Source organism: Aegilops tauschii, chromosome 2, assembly GCF_002575655.3.
Source record: "Aegilops tauschii subsp. strangulata cultivar AL8/78 chromosome 2, Aet v6.0, whole genome shotgun sequence".
Taxonomy (NCBI): Eukaryota; Viridiplantae; Streptophyta; class Magnoliopsida; order Poales; family Poaceae; genus Aegilops; species Aegilops tauschii.
In genome coordinates, this window is record NC_053036.3 from 265109232 (window position 1) to 265134565 (window position 25334).

A 25334-nucleotide genomic window follows, 5' to 3' on the forward strand; every position below is an offset into this window, starting at 1 on the left:
TTTGTCAGATTCCATAAGAACAAGGCAACGATATTTTCCAAATATCACAATCATGTTTAGGTCACAAAGCATTGAGACAGACATTAAGTTCAAACCAAGGGATTCAACAAGCATCACTTTATCCATGTGCTGATCCTTTGAGATTGCAACTCTACCTAGACCCAATACCTTGCTTTTACCAGTGTCAGCAAATGTGATGTGACTCTTGTCAGATGGACGTACGGTTGAATCCATGAGAAGACTTCGATCACCAGTCATGTGGTTAGTGCATCCACTGTCCATAATCCATTCTGAAGCCTTTGGTGTCATACCCTACAGTGCAGTTTGGGGGATAGGCTTCACCAAGGGTATTGTGAAGCATAAACATTTGACGAACAAGCGGATTATGAAAGTTCAGATCTTGGTTAGGATGAATAGGATGTTTGTCAAGGAATCCTGGGACGAAATACATAGTAAGACCATTTGGGCATTTTATCTTGCGCCCCACAAGATGTTTTAGGTCCCCAGCATAAGCATCTGACGCCTTTGATTTCCGGCTGGAGACCTTTCCCTACAAAAGAGAGTTATTTTTTATTAACCACCCACATCTTCAGGGGTGGCTTAGAAGCAATGAGTCTAAGTGCAGCATCTGAGAACTTCGGCTTTGGAGCCCTAACAAATAGCCTTGCAGGTGGTGAATAATACTCATAAGAATAAGCGGAAAAGTTCTTGGTCCTATGAACATAGCAGTTTGATGAAACATGCTCATATTCATGAGTCTGAGTATGGTTTCCCTGCAAAACATTGGCGTTAGGGTGACTCTGGTGAGTCCTCTGTCTGTATGAAGCCTTTGGACCATATGAAGCCTTTGGTCTGGGGTTTGTCTTCTTCCCAGGTGGTGTCATGATGACATTCACGGGAAGTTTCTCAAGACAACTTTTGGGCACCCAGATCTTCTTCAAAGGTGGCCCATTCCTGCAGTTAGTACCAATATACCTGGCAAACACTTCACCATTCTGATTCTTAAATAGTTTATAGTTTGCATCAAAGGATTCATCAATGATAATCGGGTTAGCACAAGTGAAGCCAGATAAGGTAGATGGATCCACTAAAGGTCCCTTTGCAGCAACCCATGTGGTTTTGGGGTACTGATCAGGCTTCCAGTAAGAACCATCAACATTCATTTTCCTCTCGAACCCAACACCCTCTTTCCTAGGGTTTCGGTTCAGTATATGTTTCTTGAGGACATCACATAGTGTCTGATGTCCTTTGAGACTTTTGTACATTTCTGTTTCAAGCAATGTCTTCAACCTGGTATTCTCATCAGCAATAGTAGTGGTATCCTCGGCAGAGGGGTTAGTTACTACATCAGCAGTTGAAGATATTGCAACAGTAGCAGCAGTAGAACATTTAGCAATAGAGACAGCATTATCACGCTCAAGGCATTTTAGACATGGTGGTTCAAACCCTTCCTGAGCTGAACTAATCTGTTGAGCGCGGAGTGACTTGTTCTCCTTTTGAAGATCTTCATGAGCCGATCTCAAGTTCTCAAGCTCTTGCTTCCTTTGAAGATAATCATAGGAGAGCTTTTCATGAGTAGTTGAGAGCGTTTCATGACGACTTTCAAGTTCCTCGTACTTAACATGAGGATTTTTAATGTCTTCGATTAAGGACTGAATTCGGGTCATTTCCGCGTCCAACAGGTCATCGCTTTTGTCTAGCAACTTTTGAATATGTTCCATAGCAGTTTGTTGTTTAGTTGCAATTTTAGCAAGTGTTTTGTAGCTAGGTTTAGATTCACATTCAGAGTCATCTTCACTAGATGTTTGGAAGTAAGCATTGCATGAGTTTACCTTGGGACCTCATGCCATGAAGCAGTAGGTAGGAGCAGAGTCATCCTCATCATTAGCATCAGCGTTGGTGACGAGGCCATTGTCTTCAGTGTTGAAGATGGACTTGGCGACATAGACTGACGCTAGAGCCAGGCTTGCCACGCCTGAATCGGACTCCTCCTCAGACTCCACCTCCGCCTCCTTAGAAGCAGACTCCTCCTCTGAATCCATCTCCTTGCCAACAAATGCATGAGCCTTGCTTGATGATCTCTTCTTGTGTGATGAAGACTTTGACGAAGACTTCGAAGAAGACTTTGAGGATTTCTTCTTCTTCTTGTCATCAGAATCATATTCCTTGCTCTTCTTCTTCTTCTTGGTCTCGTTGTCCCACTGTGGACACTTAGAGATGTAGTGACCAGGTTTCTTGCATTTGTAGCAAGTTCTCTTCTTGTGGTCATGAGTGGAAGCTTCATCATTTCTTGAGCTGGATCTTGAAGACTTTCTGAAGCCTTTCTTCTTGGTGAACTTTTGGAACTTCTTCACAAGCATAGCAAGCTCATTTCCAATGTCTTCAGGATCCCCAGAACTACAGTCACATTCTTCTTCAGATGAGGAAACAACTTTTGCCTTCAAAGCGCGAGTTCGGCCATAGTTGGGACCATAGATATCTCTCTTCTCAGATAACTGGAACTCATGTGTGTTGAGCCTCTCAAGTATGTCAGACGGATCGAGAGTCTTGAAGTCAGGGCGTTCTTGAATCATCAGGGCCAGGGCGTCGAATGAGCTATCAAGTGATCTCAGGAGCTTCTTGACAATTTCGTGCTTGGTGATCTCAGTGGCGCCGAGTGCGCGAAGCTCATTTGTGATATCAGTGAGGCGATCAAACATGAGCTGGACATTCTCATTGTCGTTTCTCTTGAAGCGGTTGAAGAGGTTGCGAAGAACATCAATCCTTGAGTCTCTCTCGGTTGAGACGCCTTCGTTGACATTGGAGAGACAGTCTCAGACTAGCTTCGCAGTTTCCAGAGCACTCACACGGCCATACTGTCCTTTGGTCAGATGACCACAGATGATGTTCATGGCAGTTGAGTCCAGTTGAATGAACTTCTTGACATCAGCAGCAGTGACACCTTCACCGACCTTGGGAACGCCGTTCTTGACGACATACCAGAGGTTGACATCAATGGCTTCATGATGCATATGCATCTTATTCTTCCAGTAGGGGTAATCAGTGCCATCGAAGACAGGGCACGCAGCGGAGACCTTGATTATCCCTGCAGTCGACATAGCTAAAACTCCAGGTGGTTAAACCGAATCACACAAAACAAGGGAGCACCTTGCTCTGATACCAATTGAAAGTGCTAGTTATTGACTAGAGGGGGGTGAATAGGCGATTTTTATGAAAGTCTTCAAAACACGGGGGCTTTGAAGACAAACATTAGAAATGAACCTATTAATATGCAGCGGAAGGTAGACTACACTAGACAAGCCATAGTCAAGTAAGCAATGAAGTGAGGGAACGAAGACTATCAGCAGCTAGGTAGTATGGATCAGGATGGAAGATAGTATGAAGCCAAACAACAACAGCCTTCACGCAGTGAAGACAAACAGATCATGCAGGCAGGCAATGACTTCACGAAGACAAACTGTAAAGTAAAGAGATGGGAAGGATAGAACCAGTTGCTTGGTGGGGAGAAGGATTTGGTAGACCAGTTCCAGTTGTTGTGACAACTGTACGTCTGGTTAGGGAGGCTGAGATTTAACTCAGAAGATCGCATCTTCACCTTATTCCCCTTGAGCTAAGAACACACAGTCCTCGCCTAATCACTCTGGTAAGTCTTCAAGGTAGACTTCCAAACCTTCACAGACTTCGTTCAGTGGCAATCCACAATGACTCTTGGACGCTCAGAACGTGACGCCTAACCGGCTGGAGGATTCACAGTCCTCAAGTGTAACAAGTCTTCAGATCATGCGAACAGAAAGACTTCAGTGATGCCTAACACTCTTTGGCTCTGCGTGTTTGGGCTTTGTCCTCACAAGGATCTCTCTCTCAAATGCTTCGGAGGTGGGTTGCTCTCAAACGACAAAAGTCGTGCACTAACTCTGAGCAGCCACCTATTTATGGTGTAGGGGGTGGGCTATTTATAGCCAGGAGGCAACCCGACCTGATTTGTCCGAAATGACCCTGGGTCACTAAGGAACTGACACGTGTCCAACGGTTAGATTTCAAACACACGCGGCAGCTTGACTTGGGCTATAAGTAAAGCTGACTCATCCAGCTCTGGATAAGATTTGCTCTCATTGTCTTCGCTCGAAGACATAGGATTTGGTTGAGCATCACATCACTCATACTGACTTTGTTCACTTGGACCCCACTTAATAGTACGGTGGTTCCTATGACTCAACAAAGAAGAAAACAAAAACTACGAAACAACTATGTCTTCGCCCTCATAGTCTTCACGTGAATGTCTTCTCATGTCATAATCTTCACTATGAATATCTTCAGAGACCACCATTGTCTTCAATATCTTCACACATTTTTAGGGGTCATCTCTGGTAGGTAAACCGAATCAATATGAGCCTAGTACCTGTGTTATCCTGCAATTCTCACAAACACATTAGTCCCTCAACCAAGTTTGTCGTCAATACTCCAAAACCAACTAGGGGTGGCACTAGATGCACTTACAGGTGTACCCAACAGTTTCCTTTGGGTATCCTATGAAGACACATTTCTCCGATTTGGGTTCGAGCTTATCAGGTTGAAGCTTTTTCACATAAGCATCGTAGCCCCGAACTTTAAGAAACGACAGCTTAGGTTTGTTGCCAAACCACAATTCATATGGTGTCGTCTCAATGGATTTAGATGCTGCCCTATTTAACGTGAATGCAGCCGTCTCTAAAGCATAACCCCAAAACGATAGTGGTAAATCGGTAAGAGACATCAGATCGCACCATATCTAATAAAGTACGGTTACGACGTTCGGACACACCATTACGCTGTGGTGTTCCAGGTGGCGTGAGTTGCGAAACTATTCCACATTGTTTCAAATGAAGACCAAACTCATAACTCAAATATTCTCCTCCACGATCGGATCATAGAAACTTTATTTTCTTGTTACGATGATTTTCCACTTCACTCTGAAATTCTTTGAAATTTTCAAATGTTTCAGACTTATGTTTCATCAAGTAGATATACCCATATCTGCTCAAATCATCTGTGAAGGTCAGAAAATAACGATACCCGCCGCGAGCCTCAACACTCATCGGATTGCATACGTCAGTATGTATTATTTCCAATAAGTCAGTTGCTCGCTCCATTGTTCTGGAGAACGGAGTTTTAGTCATCTTGCCCATGAGGCATGGTTTGCAAGCATCAAGTGATTCCAAAAGTCCATCTGCATGGAGTTTCTTCATGCGCTTTACACCATATGACCTAAACGGCAGTGCCACAAATAAGTTGCACTATCATTATTAACTTTGCATCTTTTGGCTTCAATATTATGAACATGTGTATCACTACAATCGAGATTCAACAAAAATAGACCACTCATCAAGGGTGCATGACCATAAAAGATATTACTCATATAAATAGAACAACCATTATTCTCTGATTTAAATGAATAATCATCTCGCATCAAACAAGATCCAGATATAATGTCCATGCTCAACGCTGGCACCAAATAACAATTATTTAGGTCTAAAACTAATCCCGACAGTAGATGTAGAGGTAGCGTGCCGACGGCGATCACATCGACTTTGGAGCCATTTCCCACGCGCATAGCCACCTCGTCCTTAGCCAATTTTTGTTTAATCTGTTGCCCCTGTTTCGAATTGCAAATATGAGCAACAGAACCAGTATCAAATACCCAGGCATTACTACGAGCATTAGTAAGGTACACATCAATAACATGTATATCAAATATACCTTTCACTTTGCCATCCTTCTTATCCTCCAAATACTTGGGGTAGTTCCGCTTCCAGTGACCAGTCCCTTTACAGTAGAAGCACTCAGTCTCAGGCTTAGGTCCAGACTTGGGTTTCTTCCCTTGAGCAGCAACTTGCTTGTTGTTCTTCTTGAAGTTCCCCTTCTTCCCTTTGCCCTTTTTCTTGAAACTAGTGGTCTTGTTAACCATCAACACTTGATGCTCCTTCTTGATTTCTACCTCCGCAGCCTTCAGCATCGCGCAGAGCTCGGGAATTGTCTTTTCCATCCCTTGCATGTTGTAGTTCATCACAAAGCCTTTATAGCTTGGTGGCAGTGATTGAACAACTCTGTCAATGAAACTATCATCAGGAAGATTAACTCCCAGCTGAGTCAAGTGGTTATGGTACCCAGACATTCTGAGTATGTGTTCACTGACAGAACTATTCTCCTCCATTTTGCAGCTGTAGAACTTGTTGGAGACTTCATATCTCTCAACTCGGGCATTGCTTGAAATATTAACTTCAACTCCTGAAACATCTCATATACTCCATGACGTTCAAAACGTCTTTGAAGTCCCGATTCTAAGCTGTAAAGCATGGCACACTGAACTATCGAGTAGTCATCAGCTTTGCTCTGCCAGACGTTCATAACGTCCGCAGTAGCTCCTGTAGCGGGTCTCGCACCTAGCGGTGCTTCCAGGACGTAATTCTTCTATGCAGCAATGAGGATAATCCTCAAGTTATGGACCCAGTCCGTGTAGTTGCTACCATCATCTTTCAACTTAGCTTTCTCTAGGAATGCATTAAAATTCAAGGGAACGGTAGCACGGGCCATCAACAACATAGATTCAATGATGAACATCACTATGTTGATCATATCTACTATATGATTCACGTTCGACCTTTCGGTCTCAACGTTCCGAGGCCATATCTGCATATGCTAGGCTCATCAAGTTTAACCCGAGTATTATGCACGTGCAAAACTGGCTTGCACCCGTTGTATGTGAACGTAGAGCTTATCACACCGGATCATCACGTGGTGTCTCGACACGATGAACTGTAGCAACGGTGCATACTCAGGGAGAACACTTATACCTTGAAATTTAGTAAGGGATCATCTTATAATGCTACCGCCGTACTAAGCAAAATAAGATGCATAAAGGATAAACATCACATGCAATCAAAATATGTGACATGATATGGCCATCATCATCGTCTGCCTTTGATCTCCATCTCCAAAGCACAGTCATGATCTCCATAGTCACCAGCTTGACACCTTGATCTCCATCGTAGCGTCATTGTCGTCTCGCCAACTATTGCTTCCACGATTATCGCTACTGCTTAGTGATAAAGTAAAGCAATTACATGGCGATTGCATTTCATACAATAAAGTGACAATTATAAGGCTCCTGCCAGTTGCCGATAACTTTTACAAAACATGATCATCTCATACAACAATTTATATCTCATCACGTCTTGACCATATCACATCACAACATGCCCTACAAAAACAAGTTAGACGTCATCTACTTTGTTGTTGCAAGTTTTGCGTGGCTGCTACGGGCTTCTAGCAAGAACCATTCTTACCTACGCATCAAAACCACAACGATTTTTTGTCAAGTTTGCTGTTTTAACCTTCAACAAGGACCGGCCGTAGTCAAACTCGATTCAACTAAAGTTGGAGAAACAGACACCCGCCAGCCACCTGTGTGCGAAGCACGTCGGTAGAACCAGTCTCATGAACGCGGTCATGTAATGTTGGTCCGGGCCGGTTCATCCAACAATGCCGCCGAATCAAAGTAAGACATTGGTGGAAGCAGTATGACTATTATCGCCCACAACTCATTGTGTTCTACTCGTGCATATCATCTACGCATAGACCTGGCTCGGATGCCACTGTTGGGGAACGTAGCAATTCAAAAAAAATCCTACGATCACGTAAGATCTATCTAGGAGATGCATAGCAATCAGAGGGGAGAGTGTGTCCACGTACCCTCGTAGACCGAAAGCGGAAGCGTTATGTTAACGCGGTTGACGTAGTCGAACGTCTTCATGATCCAACTGATCCAAGTACCAAACGTACGGCACCTTCGTGTTCAGCACACGTTCAGCTCGATGACGTCCCTCGAGCTCTTGATCCAGTATAGGGTCGAGGGAGAATGGATTGACAACCTTGGTTCTTAACTGAGGGAAATACTTATCTCTACTATACTGCATCATCCTCTCCTCTTCGAGAAGATCCCAACGTAGCTCACAAGTAGCAATACTTTCATGGTCTAAGGAGCAAAATCACACGTTAACACCCTATGTTGTTACCATTGATTATAGATGATGTTAACTTAATTCATAACATACAAGATCGGGTCGATTCAATATGACCATTCTCTATGTCATAACCTCAATGTTATTTTAGTACTATCGCTACTCTTAACGATATCCTAAGATCCGGAAAGAGTAAAATGCACTCTTGGTCATTAAGCTTGTCGCGTACACGCACTTTGGTCACTGTACTTAAGAATACGGTCAATATGGTCACTATATACACGTTAAGGTGATTATACGGTGACTGCCAGATCATATAGCTCCGTATTTTATCTATTTTGACCGGCCAAACAATCCACAGGGTGTCACTCACTCTCTCTATCATGTGGGTCCTACCTGTCAGTGGGTGGAAGAAAGAAATCGAGGGAAAATAAAATTACAAGCGAGTGGGGATTCAAACCGGACTCCTTGCGCTTATGGAAGAGGCAGGCAACCAGCTGCACGAGTCAAGCGTTCTGATTACTATGAGGAAACAATTCTTTTTATACGGCTCTACATCCCTGCATTCACGTGGCAGCCATTGGGTGCATTTTTTTGCGTGCGTGCCATTGGGATTTACTCCTAAATCATAATCGTTTCATGTGGTTTCAGTGGTTGGCCCTTTTGGGATTTAAAGCAGTGTTGGTAGTACTCTGTATTCGTACATATTTTTTATTTTTTCAAATCTACTCATACATAATACATAGGATTCACCGTCAAGATTGCATTATCACTTAAATTTCTTTTGTTTAATATGGACGTACCTACTATTGTTTGAACATTAAGACTATGCATACGTTGGGAACAAACCACAAGGCAGAAAAAAATCCCAATGGCCGAATGTTGACAACCTGAATGTTACAATCATAATCATAATCCCGAAATGCCCAACCACTGAAGCCACACGAAACAATTATGATTTAAATCTGAATTTCTCCTTAGCAAAAAAACACTCAACGGTTGTCACGTGAATTCAGAGACGGTATAAAAGTATATGTTCCTCTAGGTCATCACAACGTGAGGCAGGTGTAGCCGGTTAGCCTACTAGCACATAAGACTTGAGTTCTGGGGTTCGAATCCCCCCACTCGCGCAAATTTTATTTTCGCTCGACTTCTTTCTTCCACCCATTGATAGGTAGGGCCCACATGACAGAGAGAGAGAGAGTGTGAGCTAATGAGGCGCCGAGTGGGTTGGTTGACCGGTCAAAATGAATGCATACGGAGCTATATGGTCTGGCAGTGACCGTATAACCACGTGAACATGTATATAGTGACCATATTGATCGTATTCTTAAGTACAATGACCAAAGTGAATGTATAGGATAAGTTCAATGACCATAAGTACAGGAGTTAGTCCTAGAAGCAAAACTAGGAACCTTTTGTTTAACTGTTTATCATTCCATGCGTGCATATGAGTTTTCCACTGAATCGCAGATTCCAGGATCATAGAAGTTATATCATAGAATATAAACACTATAATTGTGAATATATAAATATAATAATATGAATATTATAGCCTCTAGGGCATATTTCCAACAGATATTTACTTGCCACCAAATCTGATATTGATGATTTAGATTTTAGAAAATTTGTTTGCTATGCTTTTGTGTGCAAAGAGGCATTATTTTCATTCGAGGACGTGTGTCCATCTCTGCCTCTTGTTGTCACTAACATTTTGCAGGAGTTCATTGACATCTTTCCACAAGACGTGCCACCGGGATTACACCTATTCAAGGGATTAAGCATCAAATTGAGTTCATTCCCGGTGCATCACTGCCCAACCATGCGCCATACCATACCAATCCAGAGGAGATAAAGGAGATTATGTGTTACGTACAGGAGCTGCTCGACAATGGTTATATACACGAATCTCTTAGTGCTTGTGTTGTTCCTATTATACTAGTGCCGAAAAAGGATGGTACATCGCGTATGTGTGTTGATTGTAGATCCATTAATAATATTACAATTCGTTATCGTCATCCTATTCCTAGGCTTGATGAATTAAGTGGTTCTACCATATTCTCCAAAGTTGATTTGCATAGTGGATACCATCAAATTCGTATGAAATTGGGAGATGAATGGAAAACTGCATTTAAAACTAAGTTTGGCCTATATGAGTGGTTAGTCATGCCTTTTGGGTTAACTAATGCACCTAGTACTTTCATGAGATTAATGAACGAAGTTTTACATGCTTTCATTGGACGATTTGTGGTAGTCTATTTTGATGATATAATGATTTATAGCAGATCTTTGGAGGAACATTTGGAACATTTACGTGTTGTTTTTATTGCACTATGTGTTGCACGTTTGTTTGGTAACCTTGGGAAGTGCACCTTTTGCACCGACCGAGTCTCTTTTCTTGGCTATGTTGTTACTCCACAAGGAATTGAAGTTGATAAAGCCGAGATTGAAGCTATTAAGTGTTGGTCGCAGCCCAAAACGGTCACACAAGTGAGGAGTTTTCTTGGCCTCGATGGTTTCTATATGCATTTTGTGAGAGATTTCAGCACCATTGGTGCACCTCTCAGTGAGATTACAAAGAAGGATGTGCCTTTTGGTTGGGGTACCACACAGGAAGAAGCCTTCAGTGTATTGAAAGATAAGTTAACACATGCTCCTTCACTCCAACTTCATGATTTTAATAATACTTTTGAGCTTGAATGTGACGCTAGTGGAATTGTATTAGGTTATTACATGATGGTAAACCTGTTGCATACTTTTCTGAAAGGGTTTTTATCATTTATGCCACTAGTTGGGTCCCACTACTCAGTTTTTCCACTAGGAATTTCAATTGCTCAAAAATGCCATCTCTTCGTAGGCACATGCTCAAAAATGCCCGTGGACACCATTACTTTTAGCTCAAATGACGTTTGCCATGTTATAGTGACATAAATACCTATGGACCAACAACATGTCAACTCTCCCTCTATCTCACTACAATAAAGTGTTGGTCCCACTTGATCCCAACAGCGTTCTTATTTTCTTGTAAAATTATTTGCTTGCTTAGTCCTAACAAGTGGGCCCCACACTTATCATTGTGAGATAGAGAGAACTGGCATGTGGATCTAGTGGTATTTTGTCATATAACATGGTTAACGGGTTTGACCCGACAATAACGATGTCTAATGGCATTTTTAGCACACATATAATGGAATGAGCGTTTTTTAAATATCTAATGGCATTTTTTAGCAAGTATCTCACAGAACAATGGCATTATTGAGCAGTTGTAACTTCTAGTGGCAAAAGTGAGTAGTGGAACACAACTGGTGGCATAAATGATTAAAAAAACTATAAAGTTGAGTGGCCCTAGTCTGAATTATTCTACTTATGATAAGGAATTATATGCTCTTGTTTAGACGTTGGAAACATGGCTACATTATTTACGGCCCAAAGAATTTGTTATACATTCTGATCATGAATCTTTGAAACATATTAAAAGTCAAGCAAAACTGAACGATAGACACTCTAAATGGGTTAAATTCATTGAGACTTTCCCTTATGTCATTAAACACAAGAAGGGTAAAGAAAATGTTATTGATGATGCATTCTCTCGTCGCTATACTATGCTTTCACAACTTGACTTTAAAATATTTGATTTGGAGACCATCAAAGATCAATATGTGAATGATGCATAATTGTAAAGAAGGAAGAACTTGGAACAAGTTCGTCATCAATGACGGATTGTGTTTCGCGCTAACAAGTTATGCATTTCAGCTAGCTCTGTTCATCTTTTGTTGTTGCAGGAGGTGCATGGAGGGGGTTAATGGGACACTTTGGCATGAAGAAGATGGAGGACTTACATGCTACACATTTCTTTTGGACAAAGATGAGATGGGATGTTGAGCGTTTTGTTGCTCGCTACACTACATGTCAAAAATCTAAGTCACGACTCAAATCCTCATGGTTTATATATGCATTTGCCTATACCTAGTGTTCCATGGGAGTATATATCTATGGACTTTGTTTTAGGTTTACCTCGAACAAAGAAGGGGAGGGATAGCATATTTGTTGTCGTGGATAGATTTTCGAAAATGGCACACTTTATACCATGTCATAAAAGCGATGATGCTGCTAATATTGCTAATTTGTTCTTTCATGAAATTATTCGCTTGCATGGTGTGCCAAATACAATTGTTTCAAATCGTGATACTAAATTTCTTAGTCACTTTTGGAGATGTTTATGGGCAAAGTTGGGGACTAGACTGCTTTTTAGTACTACATGTCACCTCCAAACTGATGGTCAAACTGAAGTAGTCAATAAAATATTGTCTACTATGCTTAGGGTTGTTTTGAAGAATAACCTGAAAATGTGCGAAGAAAGATTGCCTCATATTGAATTTGCTTATAATTGTTCGCTGCATTCTACTACTAAGATGTGCGCTTTTGAAATTGTGTATGGTTTCCTACCTCGTGCACCCATTGATTTGTTGCCTCTTCCATCTCCGAAGAAGGTTAATTTTGATGCTAAAGAACGTGTTGAATTGATCTTGAAAATGCATGAGTTGACTAAGGAAAATATTAAGCACATGAATGCTAAATACAAACTTGCTAGCGATAAGGGTAGAATACATATTGTGTTTGAACTAGGAGATCTTGTTTGGTTACATTTACGCAAAGATAGGTTTCCTGATTTGCACAAATCTAAGCTAATGCCATGTGATGATGGTCCATTTAAGGTGTTAGATAAAATAAATGATAATGCATATAAACTTGAGCTTCCTCCAGAGTTTGGGGTTGGTCCCACTTTTAACATTGCATATTTGAAGCCTTATGTGGGTGAGGAATATGAGCTTCCGTCGAGGATGGCTTCAATTCCAGAAGGGAAGGATGATGCGGACATCACTACTACAGTTAAACCCACAACTCCTGCTGCTACATATACTGGACCAATTACGAGAGCTCGCGCACGCTAACTAAATTACCAGGTACTTTCGTTTCTTGGTAATGATTCTAGTGTTCATGAGAATATGATGCTGCCTAAATTGGATACTTTTGTTTTGCTTATAAATGAAGGACCTAGCATGGACAAGAAGGATGGACATTGGAGCATGATCAAGCATGGAGATGATGGCGCGCACGAGGGGAACAAGAACAGAGTTTCTGGTGGAGTTTTCAGCACTTATGAGCCACCATGATGGCCCTGTTTGGATACTCTAACTTAGCTAGAGGTTAGAGTTAGTTTCTAGCTCATGACTAGCCCTAAAATAACTCTAGCCAAAGAGGTGTTTGGTAGACAGGGTTAGATTGACAATAAATGCACTTGATGGAGAGAGAAAAGTAATTTTTCAGTGGACCCCACAAGAAGTAGCTCCAATTAGCACCTCCTGGCTGGTGCGATAGGGAGAGAAAAGTGATTTTCCGGTGGGGCCCATGAGAACTAGCTCCGATTAGCACCTCTTGGGTGGGATAGTTTTTTGGGGTGGGTTAGATACAACTAGCTCCAATCTAGCCCTCATGTTTGGATACTTTAGGGCTATTTGAGCTCCAACTAGCTCAAACTAACTCTAACCCATGGATCAAAACAGGCCCGATGACATCCAAGGACATGGACGAAATATACAAGATGGCCTTTCATAAGTTTCGTCCATATCTTAATATAGGTGCGGCACCACCTTATTTTTTGGCCCAGCCCATGTAACGACTCAGGAGGTGTTTTAGTCCCACCTTGCCAAGGGTAGACGAAATCCCCTCTCTTTTCCCCAATAAATAAATCCCTTAAGGCACCGTTTAGACATGGGTTTTGTTTAGATTAAAGTTCACCATTGTGCAACGCGCGTACTTCGTTTGTGTACAACGACCAGGCTAAGACATATCAGAACCCCACTTTGATCAATAAAGCTTTCCTCTTAAATTCGCAATATCCAGATTGCAATCTCAGTTTCTTGCTTGTTCTTCATTGAAAATTTGTGTGTTTCTGCTTGAGCCGTACGAGATGAAATTTTCATATACGGCTCTTAGAGGGGGACTCGGGTTAGTTACCTATCTCAATAAAGTATATGATTGGTTTGAGGAACGTCTTGAGATTCAGGCAAGTGCAGATGATATAACTAGTGAATATGTTCCTCCCCGCGTCAACATATTTTATTGTGCTCCGGTGTAACATCCCAAATTTTCAAATTTGGTTTGTTAATAGTATCATTCTTTTACATCATGATTTCTATGCATATTTGAATTATCTGAATATTCCTATCATTATTGCAACTTAAGGCAAATTGTTGGAGTGGAGATAACATGACTTCTCCCCTGTTATAAAAAGTTCATAATGAGCAAAATATTATTTGGAGTCCACCTGATGTATTTCTGCAATTTTATGAACTCCAAATGATTTTTAGATTTGTTTTATACTGCTCTGTGTGTGTTCTTTATTGCATAAATATTTTTACAAAATTGCATGGCGCTGGAATTATATTATATATTAGCAGTAGTATTTTACTGTGTGTATTAGAATTTTTTTGGGGGAAGTAATCTGGTATTTAACTTTTTAGCCAAAACTTTTGCTCTGTAAAAATTATTTTTGCCAATTACTATTCACTGGACTGCACAGCACAGATGCAGCCCAAGTCCTTTTCCTCGCCCGCGCGCGCAGCCCACCAAGCAGGCCGGCCCGTTTTGGCTTAGCGAGCAGCCCAACACCACAGCGCACTTTTTTTTTTCTCTTTTCTTCTCTCTTCCGCTGACAGGGAAGGCCCGCATGTCATCCCCTTCCTCCACCCGTGTTCGTCATGGAGACCACTCCCGAACCAGATTCGATCGATTGGATCGATCTATCCCCGCCCCCCTAGACCATGGAATCCACCTACAAGTGATTGCCGAGTCCTCCTCTGCCGATTTTTCTCCAAAATCACAGTCTCCCGTGCCCTAGGTTGGTTTCGCGATCTCGCCGGAGTTCCACCGCTGTTGACCTCCGTCGTCGTCGTTTCCGTCGCCTACAGTGGGCCCCAGAACTTCCCCTTACTCCTGTTAATTTCGCCTTGATCTCCTCTATCGCCTTGACCCACTATCTCGCGCAGGGGAGTACCGAACCGAGCGCAAGAACCTCGATCCGAAGATCACAGCCACCGCCCGAGCTCCAGCCATCCTCTCCGTCAATCCCATTCGCCACCGACGCCACTGAGGACTTCTGCGAGACCGCAGCAGAGCTCCGCGTCCCTTACGCTACCCGCCGGAGTATGGAGACCACCGGAGCAGGCGCCACCATCGCCACCCGAGCCGCCACGTCGCCGTTCTGTCCAAGTCCGGCGGCTTTCCTCTGTTCTTTCTCCGGTGAGCATCTCTCGTCCATCTGATCCCTCCTGGATGATCAAGATTAGATCTATTTTTTTCTTAAAGCCGAACCGTTTTCCTCTAAATAGCGACCATTCGTTGGTTAAGACTAGCAGCAAACACCCTACGGCCACTCACACCTTGCCACGTGGCACATCCACAGCCGCAGCAGTTCTTCGAAGAAATCTATTTTAACACAATTTATTTTGGCAGATTCCATATCAAATGTTCATTTAGGTATATCTAGAGATCTGTATGTCCAAATCCACCGATTCTTTTTCCTGTGTACTCACATTGATCAGGAGCATCTGGTAGAACCAAAATTTCACATTTTTGAACTTTTTAAATTTGAAATTGATCAAATTTGAATCTAACCTTCTGGAGGCCATATCTTTCAAACCGTTGATCCAAATTAATTGATTCTTTTTTGCATTGTGATCCTACTAGCATGTAGATAATATATACCTACTGATATGTTCTGTTAATTAAGTTTTTATTTGAATTCTTTGATGTTGGTTTTATTGTGGGTTATGTGAGTACGGTTTATTTATCGGTGCCTTCGTTATCGTATAGATTGTCCGGAGTGTGAAGCGGATCAGAATTAAGCGTTAGAGTACTTCAACAACGTTCAAGGCAAGTTTCACTTTTGATTATGCTCATCCTATATTTCTGCTATGCATGTGTAGTTGTTGTGATATGTTATATGTTTGATTCCGTGTTGTCATGTTTTGGTATTGACTGTATTGCGTGATGGTGTGAGTAGCTTGCGATGGTAGATGTGGGTATGTGTCGAGTGATGCATGGAAGTGGTGAGTCTTTATAGTTGTAGGCTCGGGACTTTTTATCAGGTGAATGCGTCAATGGCTGAGCGCTCTATTGTCCCTAAAGAATGCGCCATGGCTGAGCGCACTTGAGGTTTCGGGGCTTAAATCAGGTGAATGCATTGATGGCTGGGCGCTCTATTGTCCCTAGAGAATGCACCACGACTGGGCGCACTTGAGACTTCTTGAAGATCTTTGTCATTCTTTTCTGCGGGTAATTGGTTGTGGTGTGTGAACCTTGATCAGTTAGTGGAGGTAGGTGAAGACATTCTTCCAGGAACCAACTTGAGTGTTTTGTTTGTCATACTTTGCTTGTGGATGTATGTTAGCTTTATCATATTGTGTGATTTGCCAATACATTCAATGTATTGACCCTTGTGGCTGCAACTTATCATGTTGCAGGATTTCCAGATGATCAGTGAGATACAGTAGGGTCGCGAGTCTTCACTCAGCATTTTCGCCAGTGGGCATTGATGGGATTCATCGTTTATTATGCTACATTTCCGCTGTTATTAAGTTAGCCATGTGCTATTCAGTTTGTAATACTTTATAAATTCTGGATCATACGTTGTAGTAAATGATGCACTTGTTATTTGATATTCATATGTACTATGTGTGCTAGCGAGTCGATCCAGGGACTAGCACAGTGAGCACAGAGACATCGAATCTTATCAGATTCGGGTCGTTACATCCGGCGTGGTAAATAATCTCTCGGGGTTGGTTTAGCGATTGCTAAGGCGCGACATCTTCGCACGTTCGTAGTCAGATCGTCAAAGTCGACTTCCACCAGAATGATAGCTACCATCTCATCGAAAGACGGGGCACCTTTGCCTCTATCACACTGCCTATGCTTCCTCAAAGCTTTGATCGGTGCCTCCAAAGCAAGGGCGAACTACCATCTATGCTCCCCGTAAACCATATGGATGTGCTCCGAAGTACCCCAGATAAGTGCCCCAGGAAATTTATAACCAACACGTGCTTCGACCTATGCCCCCCCTCTTCAAGATGTATATGAAATTTAACGAGCTGGAGCCACGCCATAGGCACCGTGATATTACTAGTAACTTCATTTTTCTTAGTTGAAAGATGACATTTGATAGTGTTGGAAGCCCCCACCCATAATTACTCCATAAAACTCCATTACCCAAAATATAATTAGAACAAAGGGGGAGGGGGAAAATTCGTACCTACAGACAAACTTTGTTCTTACGCGCGCCTTTTTCATGTCAATTTTCTACCATTTTCACGTCAATTTTCTGCCGGTGTCATGCAAAAAAAAGGAAAAACAAAAAATCTAGATAGTAAGAAGGTTGAACTACAGAAAGTATGAACAAAAAACCTGAAAGGAAAAACAGAGAACAAAACCGCTTCGGCTGATTTGCCTGCGCGGGAGCGATCCGCGCGCGAAGTGTTCCTTGGTTCCCTTTCATAAGGGGTACCTCTTAACTAGTTGCTCTCCGGAACAGGAGCTCTCCACGAACGCGAGCAAGCGTAGGAAGCGCCATCGCGTTTTATTGGGCCAACTTTGCACAAACAACAGTTTTGGACACCTCATGCGACCCATCATTTTGTGCATAGCTACATCAAAGAGCTACAAGCATGTAGACCAAAGAAGGGCACTGTCGTGCCCGCTACACCTACCGCAGTCGATAGGCGATTGTGGATCCCCCCTGAGTAAGGTTTTGCCAAGATCAAGGTTGATGGGGTCGTGGCCCAGAACAATAATGAAGGATCTTTTGGCGCTGTTCACAAGGACGATGCAGGTGCATACTTGGGAGCGTCGGTTTTCAAATGTTCGGGGATCTCAGACCCAGCAATACTGGAAGGTTGGGCTTGCCGTGAACCATATCTCTTTACTTGGATCTCTCCCTTCCACATGTGTTCGTGGTGGATGACTTGAAGGAAGTCACGGAGGCAAACTATGCAAGCATTATCAAAGAGATTATAGCAACATCAAGGCAATTTGAAGATGCTCCTTCATCTTCGAAGTACGTGGCTCCATTATTGAGGCATATAGCCTCGCTAAGCACGCTCTAGGACTTTTGTTGGGGGGCAACACTAGGTATCAGACTACTAATGTTTTGCTTCCTATCAGATTAGTTGGAGACCGTTGGATGCAACCTCGATGAGTGGTGGATGAGGCATGGTTGCATGCAGCCCATCCGATGTGAAGGTTACCAATTGAATTCAATCACCATAATTACTGTAGTGGCGTTTGACTGTGTTGCATGCTCTTCCAATAATGGCTCGAAATTGCTAGTTTTTTGGAAACTAATTATTATAGATTTTAGGCAAATAAATTAGTTACCTTAGCACAATGATTTTCAAACATCGGGAAGCACACGTTGTTTCTATTATTTACCGACATTGCTTTCAACACAGCTGAAGTTTGCTTTTTATCTAAAGCACGGTGAATGAAATTTGCTTCCAAGTATATTCACAAACTTTATTTAATTATGTTGCTTTCATATATGATTTTCACTCTAGGACTCTATAATCACGTGCTTCCTTTCATTCCAGACTTGTTTCCATCGTAAGATAAACATGCTTGCAATGCTACAACCCATGCTTCATAATTTTTGCTACGAGGCATGTGTAGTTGTATTTTGAAGCACAAGTTTATGACGGTTAAAATATGTCACATGTAATATTGATGTATCTCATGCGTTGGTGAGCCATTGTTGAAGCATGAACAAATTAGTACGGACGCATTGCAGTGTTTGTATCTCATGCGTTGGTGAGCCATTATGCAAGACGTCATATGTACACATTGTGCAAGGCGTTGGATCCTCTGTCAAAATCCAACGGGAGCCAAGAGGCGTCTGATCGCCATTGTGGGATCAGACTTGTGATATAGAGCGTTTCCCTTAGTGGGACGACATATGTGGCTTCTTAATCCTCCGACATAAATTGAATCCCTATGAAGCTTGTTTATGATCATTAATAGTGTGGTTAGACTTAAAAACACTTGTGTAAGGACTCATTTTGAAGCTCCATGGAGGCATTAACTGACGCGGGTGGTAAGAGCATCTCTAGCAGACCCCGTATATCCTACGGAACTGTAAAATAACCGTCAGTTTTCAGTTTCGAGCGGAAAAAGTAGCCCGAACAGACCCTTTATATACCTCCAACCTGTAAGTTATTTTAAGGGGTGCTGTAAAAAACTTGCCCTGATCCGCAAAACACAGTTTTCGCGTCCGCTTCTACGGTGCCCTGTATCGGGAAAAGCAGTTGGCGGGATCCCAACTTCCGCGTCTGCCGTCCGCGTCCGCCGTCTGTGCCGCCCCGGACGCCCCGCCCGTCCCTAGACGCCGGCAGCCCGTCTGCGTCCGCCGTCCGCACCGCCCGGTCCCCTAGCCGCCGGCCACCTGTTCGCGTCTCTGGCTGCGACGACGAAGGAGCTAGCTAGCTAGCTCGCTCCGATTCGAGCTGAGCTAGCTCGCTCGCTCCTAGATGGATTCGAGCAAAGCTAGCTAGCTAGCTCTCGATCGGTTCGAGCAGAGCTAGTTAGCTCCCTCTGGCTACCCCGATGGAGGAGCTAGCTAGATCCTGGATTGGCCACTTCGTGTGCTTCATATTTGGTCGCCTGTGGCTCCGTTTTTGACCACTTCGTGTGTTATTCATCGGTTTTGCGGGAGCAAGCTAACCAACCATGGACACAGACGAGAGGAAGAAGAAGACGTGGAGAAAGAATATAAGCGAATATTCCGTTTTACAGTTTAAATTTCAAGGGTCTGTTCTGCTGCAGCTAAAACCGACCCTTAAAACGCGTTTTCCGCAAACTGCAAACGCATTTTGCGGGATGCAAGGTCTGCTAGAGATGCTCTAAAAGTGCCCCCAGGCCCAGGCAGCAACCTCAGATTACGATGAAGTGGAATCTCAGGGTGGGGTGGGCAGCACGGCAGGAATTAAACACATTCAGCTGTGCAGAAGGGGCGATCGTTGGCGATAGACACGTCGATTTTACTGTGCCGAGAGAAAAAACGCGAGAGAAAAGAAAGGAAGAAAGGGATCGGTGTTTGTGCCGCTGAGTTAATACCTCCCCACGCACGCGACCTGCTCTCTCTGTCGTTCCCTCTCCCACACGCCTCCTCAAGCGACCCCACCTCGCGCTCCCGAAGCTGCGCCGACACCTCCTCCCCTTCTCTCAAGGCCTCTACAAGCATCCGCAAATCCTCCCTCTCCCCTAATCTCTTGTTTTTGCCTCTCAATCACGAATCAAGATCTGTCGTGGAATTAACACGTCAGATGTCCTAGGTGTAAGGACTTAGTCGTGAGGCCAGCGCATCTATGTAGTAGCTTTAGAGGGGTTGATTGGGATGAGAGACGCAGGGCGGATCAACGCACAAGACAAGGGTTTAGACAGCTTCGGGCCCCGGGAAACATCATCCGGTAACAACCCTACATGCTGTTTGTGGCTAGGTCTCATTATGCTTATGAGAGAGTCGCCGGTAAGCCGGCTCTTTGTGTCTAGCCCTAGAGATTGTTTCTTGTTGCTCGTCCCTCTTTGGGGTGCCCTGCCCCTCCTTATATAAGTTAGAGGGGCGGGTTACATGTGGAGTCCTAGCAGGACTAGGACTAGTCTATCTTCTCTTACAAGTTAATTACAAGTCTGGGTCTTGCTTCCTCGTAAAGGAAATATTCGTCATCACTTTCTTCTTAAGCCGGCCCATCATAAACGTGAGCCGGCCTTCTGGGCCTTGGGCCTAGTCTTCTATCTGACCCGCCGTCGGGGTCATCCGTGAGTCGTCAGGCTCCTGAGTCGTCTGGCAGTGAGCCGCCAGACCCGTGAGTCGCCAGTCCTCCGGCGGGTCACGGTGAAGCGCCAAGTCCGGCCGGGTCATACTTCCGGCCGGGTCATTCCGCGGGGTATATCCCCGACATTAGCCCCCAGTTTAATTTGGATTTATCCATGTTAAACTAATCTGCAATATAAACACAAGAACAAATTTGACAGGTTGTGTTCCGGGTTAAATATTCTTTGTAAGCCGGCACTTGATCATCCTTAAGCCCTTGTCATCTTCCTTCTTGATATGTATCCATAATCTCATAGCAAATCTCCTTTAGTAGATATGTTCAAACTTTGAATGCAAAAAACCCAGATACTTATTTTAAGAAATCTGGGTCAACAGGCCAGCTTCAGAGTCAATTTGCTGACATTGGTCTCTTGTTGAGAAATATTGTAAGAGATAATCCACTTGAGTCGGCTTTCAATGCTCTGACTTGACAAAAATATTGGTCTTCAAATATTCAACTTATATTCATCCGGCTTAAAGATATAAAACTTGCCGGTTTATGAGTACCAAAATTGCCGGGTTATAAATAGATGATGCCAAGTCATAATTGTCGCCGACGCCGGTTTATGATTTTTGTAGATACCAGGTCAATCTGATTTACTCAAAACTGAGAATTTGAAAATATTTCTCCCTTATATCCATATTACCTGTAGCCCCCAAGGGCCGGTTTAATCAGCATGAATAAGCCGGGACTTATCACCATGGCTTTAAATAAAAACCAGTTGTGTAGCCCCCATGAGTCAGCTATAGTCATAGTAGTGTAGCCGGGTCATCCTAGAATTGTCTTGAATTTTTGACAGGAGCAATTAGTAGTCCCCAAGGGTCGGCTCATTACGATGTGATGAGTCGGGTCTTCAATGAAGTGATCAAAAAATGACTTTGCATTAGCCCCCAAGTGCCATGGTGCATGCTGGCAGTGACATGGGACTTGCATATTTGATGTAATCTCAACTTGAATAATGTAGCCCCCAAGTGCCGGGTTATAAGCCTGCAGCGACTCGGGACTATTCCTATCATTGTAGAATAAATCATATCCATTGATAAAATAATAGCCATTGCGCTGAAGCGACTTTGAAAACCTCAATCATAATATTAGTTTCTGATAACCATAATAAAAATCCAGCCATGTTGGCTATTAAAGATTTCAAATACCTTATCTGTTGACAAGTAAATCCGGAGTTTAGATACCCGGCGGCTCTTGGCCGATGGCGATTTATTACGCCTCCATTGTAAGCCGGAAATTTTATAACCCGGCTATTTATAGCCTTTTGGGAAAATCAAGAATTGATAACCCTTTTGAGACACCAATGTCAATCTTTCGATGACGGGCTTGGACTTAAACATTTATATAAGTCATAGTTCTGCAAATCCTGCACAGAGTTTAAACAACATATGCCCTGACGACTTAACGTCAAAAGCCAGGGCGGGTAACCACCCAAATGTAGTCTTATCCTGCACACAAGTAGATCACAAGACACCTTGGCGGTTTACCGCAGGGCGGGTCATAATATCTTACATATGACCACGGATGTGTAAAAAAGGAGTCACAGATAAGCCTGTTATGAATCATAACTTTGAAACATAACAATAATATCATACTTGTGATATTGAATTTGTATTTGTCGGTTTATATGACCTGTGATATTGAACTGTACCGCCGGCTTATGATACCTGTGCAGTAAGTGTGATAACCCAATCCTTAGAAGCCAATGCTTCCACATAGATGATGATTGTCATAAGCCGGTGACTTATCATCGAAAATCAAGCCGGGTTTAAATAGAAACCACTCATATACACTTTAGATGTGTTCAAAAGAGCTTCAAATAAAATCCCAAAAATTATTTGCAAAAAGAAACTTCAAAAAATCTTGAGGCTTCTGATTCGAATACGATCAGAAAACCGTCCCAAAGGGGTTAAGCTAAGATTCGAATACGGTCATATAGCCCCCAGTGGCTTTGGCGTTGCCGATCAAGAGGGTACCGACAGCTATGTTCTCTTTGGTTCGAATATGACCTATGTTTGAACAGGAAGCCCCCAAATGACCTTGAGAGTTGTTTAACGACGCTGATTCGAATACGATCCACGTCGGTTCCCAAAGGGGGTTGAGCTATGGTTCAAATATGACCAAGAAACTCCCCAATGAGCTCGGCAGTGTGCCGATCAAAAGGGTATCGACAGCTATGTTCTCTTTGGTTCGAATACGACCTATGTTTGAACAGGAAGCCCCCTAGTGATCATGAGAATATTTAACGACTCTGATTCGAATACAATCAGGGTCATACCAAAAGGGTTAAGCTAAATTCGAATACGATCAGCTCCCAATGGTCATTAAAGCAGGGTACCTATATTTGAGTTGTGTTTTGTAACAGACTCTTTAGTCCCTTTAATTTTTCCTGAGAACACGAACTTTTGCGAGGGATAAATTCTTTTTTGAACCGGAAATTCTTAAACCGGATATTGAGAGTTTTAAAGTTTTGTAATAGACAAATTTACCTTGAACCGGATTTTGAACCGGATTGAGAGCTTCAAAGCTTTGTGGCAGATAAATTTCTCTTGAACCGGATTTTAAACCGGAATCTTTATTTTGAACCGGCAATTTTCTGACGGCCTTTAAATTTTCATTAATATGGTAGCAGCCTCCGGAACCGGGTTATCATTCCCTCCAACGATCCGGGGTTCCCGAGTCATGTCACTGTAGCCCCCGAGTCTCAAGATGACTCGAGGAGTTGGCTTGAGATTCTCCATATTTAACCGTGATATAAACCGGCATAACTTGTATATCATTGGTGTTGATAGCACGATGTGTATCCACAGAAGGTTGAGGTGACTGCGGCGGGTTATCAATGATCCCGTATGAGCCGTGTCAGCAACTCGGCCAATGATTCCTTCCAACTGGCTGTTTGAAGTTTGACCAAACTGTAGTGACGGCGACTTGTGCGCATGTCCATTGAGCCATCTGGTGCAGACGGCGGTTGATAGTATATGATAATTGCCTCCATTTTGTTGAAAGAAAAACCGGGCTTCCCAAGTAGTGACTTGCTCATACTCAATAATCAGCTCACGCAGACGGGTGTGGCCCGGTATGTTGATATAGACCAGGCCGCGAGAAACGGATGGTAAAGACGACCGTTGCATCCGAGGCGGCATAGACAGATGAACCGGCCGTGGCGTTGTAAGCCGGCGTGGACGGGCGAATTAGCCACGTCATATTGATGTAAACCGGTCTGCAGAATGGCAGTTGCACATATATTCATCGAGCTTGATGGCATGATAAGATACTAGCGCATTTATAATGGTAGCGCGAGTTTATACATCCATGACACAGCCATAGCTTTTGCAGTGAACAATTGTCCTGCATAACAATATTGCAGACCAAGGCAAAGGTAAACTGTTCCTTGACAAAAATAATATGTGCTAAAAATATATTTTAGATGGATATCACCTGATGTGTTTAGGCCAAAAATAATCCGCCATGAAGTTAATGATCACTAGGTGAAACTGAAATCAATCACGGCCGAGCCGGCCGCGGTGTTGTAAGCCGGTGTGGACGAGCAAGTTGTCCTCTTTGTTGTAAACCGGCGCGGACGCGTGAACTGGCCGCGAGAGCGGACGGGCGAGTCGTCCGCGGCGCTGTAAGCCGGCGTGGTCGCGAGAAACGGCCACGGCGTTGTAAGCCGGCGCGGTCGTGAGAGACGGCCACGGCGTTGTAAGCCGGTGCGGGAGTCCGTTGAGTAACGACAACCACCTTTGCCAAGAGATGTTGGCATGCCTCCATCTCCGCGGTATAATATTACTTTGTAATAAATAATGGTCCTGCGAAAAAATACCACAGACCAAAGTAATTGTTCTCAAACAATTTAATATGTATTGATAAAATACATAGAAAAGATAGCACCTGGTACTTTCATCGGATGAACGTGGTCAATGATACTGAGCGTAGTCAGACACAAAGATAGTCCGTATAGATGTACGTCATCTACGTGCTTTTCCTTTGTCTTTTTCCCCTTTCCAAAGTAATGATTGCCTGCAGCAAGGGAGAGGCGCACGGTAGGGATCCGGCGGTGACTTAAAGTGAGGCCGGGGCGGCTTAATCCGGCGCAGCAGTGGGTAGAAGACAGGCATGGCCAGTGAAAGGCGCGGACGACAAGGAACGACTCAAGGCCGGCCGATGCGGTGGCGCAGGGCGCTGCGTGGGTGACCCGGTAAGGCAGGATCCGGTTCAAGGCCGTGCCGGTCTAAGCACGCGCACGCGCAGGCATGCTCCATATCCGCAGTGTAACAATACTTTTGCAATGAATAATTTACCTACATGTAAAACACCACATGGCAGTGTAATGGCGCTCACAGGAAAAAATATATACTGATAAAATATATAGGAAAGATAACACCTGATTTATTTAGGCGATTGCTCCATATGT

At 43.4% G+C, this 25334-nt stretch overlaps 1 long non-coding RNA gene across 1 annotated transcript; it reads left to right on the forward strand.

Annotated features, from left to right (window-relative positions):
• The first annotated feature begins 14707 nt into the window (after positions 1 to 14707).
• Positions 14708 to 16732, forward strand: LOC120974543 (uncharacterized). The gene is made up of 4 exons (XR_005769921.2): positions 14708 to 14967; positions 15047 to 15299; positions 15873 to 15932; positions 16523 to 16732. It is a non-coding gene; the product is annotated as an uncharacterized lncRNA (long non-coding RNA).
• The last annotated feature ends 8602 nt before the right edge of the window (positions 16733 to 25334 follow it).